This window comes from Bactrocera tryoni, unplaced genomic scaffold (genome assembly GCF_016617805.1).
Source record: "Bactrocera tryoni isolate S06 unplaced genomic scaffold, CSIRO_BtryS06_freeze2 scaffold_7, whole genome shotgun sequence".
NCBI classification, from domain to species: domain Eukaryota; kingdom Metazoa; phylum Arthropoda; class Insecta; order Diptera; family Tephritidae; genus Bactrocera; species Bactrocera tryoni.
In genome coordinates, this window is record NW_024396366.1 from 1,122,040 (window position 1) to 1,130,758 (window position 8,719).

Sequence of the window (8,719 nt, forward strand, 5' to 3'; positions counted from 1 at the left end):
TTATGCTACTATACGGATGCTGTTTGCATTGGCAGCTGAAAAGGAACTATATATGCATCAACTGGATGTATCAACGGCGTATCTTAACAGCGAGATAGACGATGAGGTGTATATGGAACAACCAGAAGGGTTTATCGATTCCAAATATCCTAATCGTGTGCTTAAATTAAAGAAAGCAATATATGGTTTAAAGCAGTCTGGCAGAGAATGGAACCGTAAGTTGGACATCACTTTAAAATCCATTGGTTTCAAGCAGTGTCAGAATGAGCCATGCCTTTATACGAAAAATATTGATAAAAGTTTTAACTTCATTGCTGTTTACGTTGACGACATTATCGTGGCAAGTTCGAGCGAGACAGACCTATTGGCGATAAAGAGACAAATCGCTAAGGGTTTCGATATTGTTGACAAAGGCAGAATACAACATTTTCTTGGAATGGAGATTGAACGTGTTGGCAGCGTAGGTGATATATCTGTTGGTCACTCTCAGTACGTACAAAATTTGTTGAAGCAGTATGGTATGGAGCAGTGTCGCGGGGCATCTACTCCACTTGATCCTGGTTTTAAGATTCAATGTTCTACAATTGAATGCGAAAGAGTTAATGCTACAGAATACCAGTCTCTTATTGGCGCGTTGATGTATTTAGCAGTAACGACAAGACCCGACATCTTACATTCAGTCAGCAAGTTGGCGCAAAGAAATTGCGATCCTCATATCGAACATGAGACAGCGGCAAAACATGTACTAAGGTATCTTTCTGCAACGAAAAATTTAAAGCTTCATTTCAGAAAGATGGGTAAGCAAGCAGAGGGCTTCGTAGATGCAGATTGGGGCAGCAGCGTAGATGACAGAAGGTCCTATACCGGCTATGCCTTCACTTTAGCAGGTTGTGTATTCTCTTGGGAGAGTAAGAAACAGGTGACAGTTGCTTTAAGCAGTACCGAAGCTGAGTACATGGCGTTATCGGCGGCAGCCAAGGAGGCAGTTTATTTGAAAAATTTGTTGTATGAAATGGATTGCTACAAAAGCAAGGGTGCGTTCGTAATGTATGGTGATAATCTGAGTTCACAACATTTAGCGCAGAATCCAGTTTACCACAATCGAAGTAAGCATATTGATATAAGATTTCATTATATACGACAAGTTGTAAAAGATAATGTAATTGATTTAAAATATTTAAGTACAGATAATATGCCAGCAGATATTCTGACTAAAAATCTTTGTAAATCAAAACATGTAAAATTAATTGAATTACTTGGAATGAAACAATAACTTTTGATATTGAAAAGAAAATCATTGTTGTTGAGGAGGAGTGTTGAAGAATCTGGCAACCACGATTGGCCATAGTTTTCCCCTTACAACAACAACGTTTTTCGGTTACGTTTAAGATTTTTGTAATCCATTTTGTTAGTTCTTAATAAACTCTTGATGTGAACGGTCATATGAACTATAACCAAAGTATTTTATTTATTCCGGCTCCCTGCGGTAAAAGTAAGTTTTACAACACTAATAATTATAATCCAACTAATAGAAATCATATAGATGGTAGTAGTAGTATTATTTATGTATCAGCCACAGTGAAGCGTGGACGGGTCCTCTAGTTTATTTTATATAACATAGTGCAAAAATAGCTTTTATTATACATTTAACTTATTGTTGAATTCTGATTATTTATGAATAACAAAATGAGTTACAAACTGTCAAATAATCAGTGTTACCAAACTAATATATTTTACAAACTAACAAAAAAATAGAAAGAAAGATTATACCCTAAATACAAGAAACATAATCGTTGATAAACAATAAAAAATATATAAATATATTTAAGCGGCCTGAAGGTCGCCTATGTAAAAATGAGTTCTAAAGGAGGAAAAAAAATCTGATACACCGCGGTGTTTGTCCGACCAGGGTTATTTTTTTGAAGCGCGCCCGAAGGCCGCCCACACAAAAAGGAGTTCAACGCAAAAAAAAATCTGATACGCCCTGGTATTTGTCCGACCAGGGTGATTTTTTTTGAAGCGCGGCCGATTTATTTTTATACGTTGTTGATTCTCGTATTTGGGGTATAATCTGTTTACTTTTTTTCTTTTAGTTATTTTGCAAATGATGTCGATAAGGTAACACTGAATATTTGACAATTTGTAGCTCTTTCGTTATTGTTAAGTAAATAAATTTTAACAAATAAGTTAAATATTGAATTAAAACTGTTTTTGTGCTATATTATGTAAAATAAATGTGTACAAACGAATTACTGAAGTACTAGTGGATATAAAAGTGAAAAGTATAAGTGCAAAATTAATTTTATATCGAGAAAATACGTAATTAAAATAGTAACAATTTTAAACTTTAAACGCGAATATCTCGAAAACTATAAGCTTCCTGCGGCTATTCTTGATCTGGAGAATCTCGTCTATCCGACCATACCCATTTTATTCCCGAAATCCTGGGGCGGTATACTAAAGTCTTCCCATTTTTTTGTAAAAATATTTGCCGAAAATTCAATTTTCAGCATGTTTCCTTTGTTCAAGATCTAAGTTAAGGTTTTAACTAAAACTTGTATTTTTTTCACTTTAGATGATCCTATAAAGAGTTATCCTGCCAACGCGGGAGTTGTATCGTCACATCAACCCCCACCAAAACCCAGAAGACACCAATAAAACTATAACAACAAATCATTACATTTATTTTCTTATTGTACTTTATTATTTTTATTGACTCATCAAATTTAAAACATTGCAACAATTGTAATTGATACTTCCTGTTTACCAACTTTTATACAATTATTATTGTTTTAATCTTCACTGTATTTTTCTTGACTCATCAAATTTCTTTTACTTATTTACCTTCATGTAAAATTAATTTTAAAATAAAGATTATTATTGGTGTAACCTTCGAAGAGATAAGGTGTTTTATTTAACGAAGGAACATAGTAACATAACTGGCGCAGTCGAAAAGCCAACGGTTCGGGTTGAAACTTAACTTAAAGTGCTAACAAAATAATATCTTTGTTAATAATTAAATCCTTGGACCACATAAGGGGCCGCCTGTTCAAAAATTCGAAGGAATATCGAACGGAGAACAAATATCAAGAGCATGTTGGTATAAGGCTACAGTGAAAATAAGTGGTATAATAAGTGTATTATTACAAAAGAAAGATTGGAAAGATCATTAAAAAAATATAATATACAATTTAAAAGAAAATATAACATACATTGTCAAAATAAATAAAATTAAAAAGGAAGAAAGGGAAAAGTTAAATAAAAATTAATTACATACATATATATAATAAAAAAAAATCGAAATAAATTATTTTTGTGTAGGCATTATTTGATTGCAAATTCCTATCAATCGGAACCAAATTATGTTACGTAAATAAAACAAGTTATTATTTTTGATGAGTAGTAAATCTACATATTTTCCATATCCTAAAAGTTTTAAGATTTTTAAGCCAAGAAGCCTACCCGTTATATCCGAGGACATTACATTAAATTTTAATATGCTTTCAAATACAGAAGTTCCAAGTATATCAGGGACTCAAACGACAACTAATAGTAACAACATGAATAATATCGACATTTTTAACTCACTTAGAATTCCAGATGCAATCAAGGACCTACCCAAATTTGATGGTAATCCAAGATTCCTCCACGAATTCATTAGTAATGTGGAAGAAATACTTCTTCACATTAGTGGAGCAGATAACACTCCTCATGGACTAATCCTCTTGAGGGCCATAAGAAATAAAATAGATGGTCAAGCCAACGAAGTCTTAAACATGTATGGCACATCCCTCAGTTGGGATGAGATCAGAGGAAACTTGATATCGCATTATTCAGATAAAAGGACAGAAACATCCCTAATTAGATACCTTCATTGTTTAAAATAATACGGCAAGCCGATTGAAAAATATTACAGCGAAATAATGGAAATCCAATCAGCCTTGTCTAATAATTTATCTATCCATGAGTCCGACACTAATGTAATTAATGCAAAGAGAAATCTATTTTCTGAAATGTGCCTAAACTCATTTTTGTCGGGTTTTCGGGAACCTATGGGATCTACGATTAGAGCAATGAAACCAGAATCATTGCCGATTGCCCTTGACTACTGCATCAGAGAACAGAATATTCATTATATTAGGTCCAATTTGAGTAAACCCAAATATCCTCAATGGAGACCAAATTACCAATATAATCCATATCCTAAATATCCACAAAATTTTGTAAATAATGCACCAAGACAAGAAAATTATTACTAACCTAAAAGATATTCTAATTTTTCAACCAGACCTTACTATGTTAATAACAATAGTTTTGAGCCAAATTCAAACAATCAGAATCGTAATTTGTTACCCCAAAATTCCCAAGTACACCGCGAGAATTTTTCAAACTTTAAACCCAGCCAACGCTTCGATAATTTTTCGAGACAAACAAATTGGAGGCAATCACAGCCCCCACCAGAACCTATGGATACCGGTAGTGGATTTTCAAAATTTGAAAAGGGCACAAACAAATTTAAAACTAGCCCAAGCACTCAATTTAGTAGGATAATAAATAGGAATGAAATGAATAATATTAACGAATTTAGAAGTCTTCGAAATGAAAGCTCTATCCCATGTCTTGACCACGCTAACAAGATAAACCTGGACCAATTAGAAAATTACAATATTGATTATTTACAATATAATCAGGATTTTTTACAGTAAGCTCAAGAAACAAACAGGATATATAGACTGCAATAAACATAGCAGTATTTTACCTTATATCAGTATAAGCTCTCCATTTGGCAGACAATTAAGATTCCTAATAGATACCGGAGCTTCTTCTTCATTTACAAACCCGGAATTTATAATTCCTTAGATATCAAGAATTGTATTCCAATAACTATATCTACTATCTTACATAAATATATAATTGACAAGCAAGTGACATTACCTATTTTCAAAGAAATCAGGAAAACAGGAACTCTTACATTCTTAGTTTTTAAATTCCATGATTATTTTGACGGACTGTTAGGCTTAAATTTTCTGACAAAAATTAAAGCTAAAATTGATCTTGAAAATAAAATACTAATTACAAATAATATTACAATACCTCTTAAAATTAAACCAAATTATTCCTCTGATAAATTCACAATACAGACAAATTCGAAACAAATCGTAAAACTGCCAGTTGATTCTAAAGAAGGAGATATTATGATAAATACAACAACTTTGGACAACGGCTTATTTATTTCTCCAGGCATATACTTTGCGAAAGACCGGTTTAGTACAATAGAAGTTGTTAATCCCACGGGGAATGACCAAACAACCCCTGAAACAAGTCCGTATGATTCAGAAAACTTCCTCGAACTTAATAACTTTAATATAATGCAAATCAAACAGTGAAAGAATTGCAAATTTATCTGACTTACTCCGAATGAAACATCTGAATGGCGATGAAAAGCATACACTTTTGAATCTATGTACTAAATATAGTAATATCTTTTATAGAGAGGAGTTGACGTTTGCAAATGAAATAAAACACAGAATTAGGACGACGGACGATATTCCTATCCATACTAGGTCTTACAGGTATCCTTTCGTTCACAAAGAGGAAGTTTGGAGACAGAGAGTTTTTCCCCATGGAGCTCTCCAGTTTGGATTGTTCAAAAAAAGAAGCACGCATTGGGGAAGACGAAATGGAGACTGGTCACTGACTACAGGAAGTTGAACGAGAAAATCGTCTCGGACAGGTTCCCACTGCCGAACATATCTCAGATCTTGGATAAACTGGGCAAATGCCTTTACTTTTCGACTTTCGACTTAGCAAGTGGCTTCCATCAAATTAAAATGGATCCACGGGATATATCAAAAACAGCCTTTACTGTGGAAGGGGGTCACTACGAATACGTAAGAATGCCTTTTGGCTTAAAAAACGCACCCTCAACTTTCCAGAGGGTTACGGATAATGTCCTAAATGATTTGGTTGGAAAAATCTGTCTAGTGTATTTAGGTGACATTATTATATTTTCGACGTTCCTCCAGGAACATATTGAGAATCTAGAAAAGTCTTTCTAAAGTTAAGATGTTCAAATTTTAAGGTCCAGATGGACAAATCAGAGTTTATGCGAAAAGAAATTGCTGTTTTAGGACACGTAGTTACGACGAAAGGCATAAAACCGGATCCGACAAAAATAGAAGCTATCCAGAAATTTCCAATTCCAAGAACTAATCGTGAAATAAAATCGTTCATAGGCCTACTTAGTTATTATAGGAAGTTTATCCCGAACCTGGCAAGACTTGCAAAACCAATGACAGAATGCTTAAAAATTGGCAGAAGCATAACATTAAAAGCCAGATATCTAGAAGCTTTCGAAACATGCAAGAATATTTTAATGAACGATCCAATACTGCAATACCCTGATTTCACAAAGCCATTTTTACTCACAACAGACGCAAGTAACATTGCGCTTGGAGCAGTCCTTTCTCAAGGTCACATAGGTAGTGACAAACCTATTTGCTACGCAAGTAGGACTCTTTCTGAGAGTGAGATTAACTATTCCACTATTGAGGAAGAGCTTTTAGCCATAGTGTGGGCAACCAAATATTTCCGCCCATATCTCTTCGGTCGTAAATTTAAAATAATTACTGACCACTTACATGGCTAGAAGAGTTGGAAGAGTATGACTACGAGATCGTATACAAAAAAGGAAAATTGAACAGTAACGCAGAAGCATTGAGCAGGATAAAATTAGACCATGATAAAACCGCTGATATAAATTTGTGTGATTCGGAAGAACTGTCTACAATACATTCATGTAAGGAAAATGTGAATGATGACATACCAATTTCAGAAAAACCTTTAAATGAATTCAACTTGCAACTTTTATTAGAAAGATCTGACAAAAAACCCAGTGTGACTGTTGAAACCATCTTTAGAAACAAACAATGTAGAACTATAAGAGAAACAGAATTTTCTCAAGACACAATAGTTCAGGCTTTCAAAAAATTTATACCCTCAGGTAAACTAACTGCCATCTTCTCCGATGAACCAACTTTCAGAATTATTCAACTGATATACTCAAAATACTTTTCAAATGGAAAACAATTTCGTATCGTCCGATGCACTAAAATCCTATCAGATGTAACTGACAATGATAAACAGTTGAACTAATTCGTACCTGTCATGAAAATAGGAACCATAAAAAAATTACCGAAATTTATGAATACTTAAAGAGACAATATTATTTTCCCCTTAAGCAATCTACAATAAATAAAACTTTAAATAATTGTGAAATTTGCAATACACTCAAATACGACAGACACCCACCAAAATTAGAATTCCAAGTTACAGAAACACCAAACGAACCTCTTCAAATTTTGCACATTGACATATATACTATAAATAGTAAATGTATTTTGACCATCATCGATAAATTTTCTAAATATGCGACAAGCTATACATTACCATCCAGAACAAGCGTTTGTGTGCTCAAAGCTTTAAAAACATTTATGAACCTTGCGGGAATACCTAAGAAAATTGTTTGTGATAAGGGTACCGAATTTACATCTAACATTTTTAAAGATTTTTGTAGACAAGATGAAATTATACTTCACTTCACATCATTTCAACAATCCAGTAGCAACTCTCCAGTAGAACGACTTCATTCAACCCTAACTGAAATATACAGAATTATAATGACAACCAGAAAATCCAAGAAAATGGCATTAGATCAGGAAGAGATATTAGATGAGACGTTTATAACTTACAATAATACAATCCATTCATCTACAAAATTTACACCATATGAGTTATTCTTTGGAAGACCGTATAACTTCTCAAGAGACATAAAATACGACAACAAACACGAATTTTTAGTTAAGTTAAATGAATTTAAAGAAAAACTATACCCCATAATTAAAGAAAAAGTTATGAAAGCTAAATTAAAAAATATTAGTCGTCTTAATAAATCTAGGAAACCTCCAGAGTGTAGGAACAAAGAAGAGGATATATATAGGAAAGAATGTAGGAGAAACAAAATAACTGCACGATTCTCAAAACATAAAGTATTAAAAGTTAATGACGTTACTTTACAAACTACTAAAGACAAAAAATTACACAAATCAAAAATTAAACTGATACCACGAAAATAATAAACAATTATTTACCTTTAGAATAGCCTTTGCTTATGGACAAGTCTTGGAAATACAAAATTTTGACAAAGACCAGAATATGATTGCCCTGAAGATTGGACACGCGAGAACGATTGAATCTGATTTGAAAAAAATAGCCTTCTAAAAGATGCTGCTAAAATTTGTAAGCTGAAACTTAAGGGACTCAGACAATAAATCCATATAAACGTACAAAACGAGGACTATTCAACGGCTTAGGCTCTGTAATAAAATATGTAACTGGGAACATGGACGCAAATGACGCAATGACTATAAATAAACAAATACAAGAACTCCAGGACACAACATTAAATTCAAAAATAAGAGAGGAAAATCAAAAAAGTTTGAATATACAAATGATACAGAGGTTTGAAAATTTGGCAGAGCATATAAATAACAATCAGGAAAGCATTACAAAATTTTTAGAAAAACTCTCAGCAAAAACAACTAATCATATTCTAAAAGAAGACAATGCGCTATTAGAAATCCAATACATGAATCAGCTTGATTATAATATAGATTTATTATTGAACCATATCTCTGACATAATAGAAGCTGTAATGCTC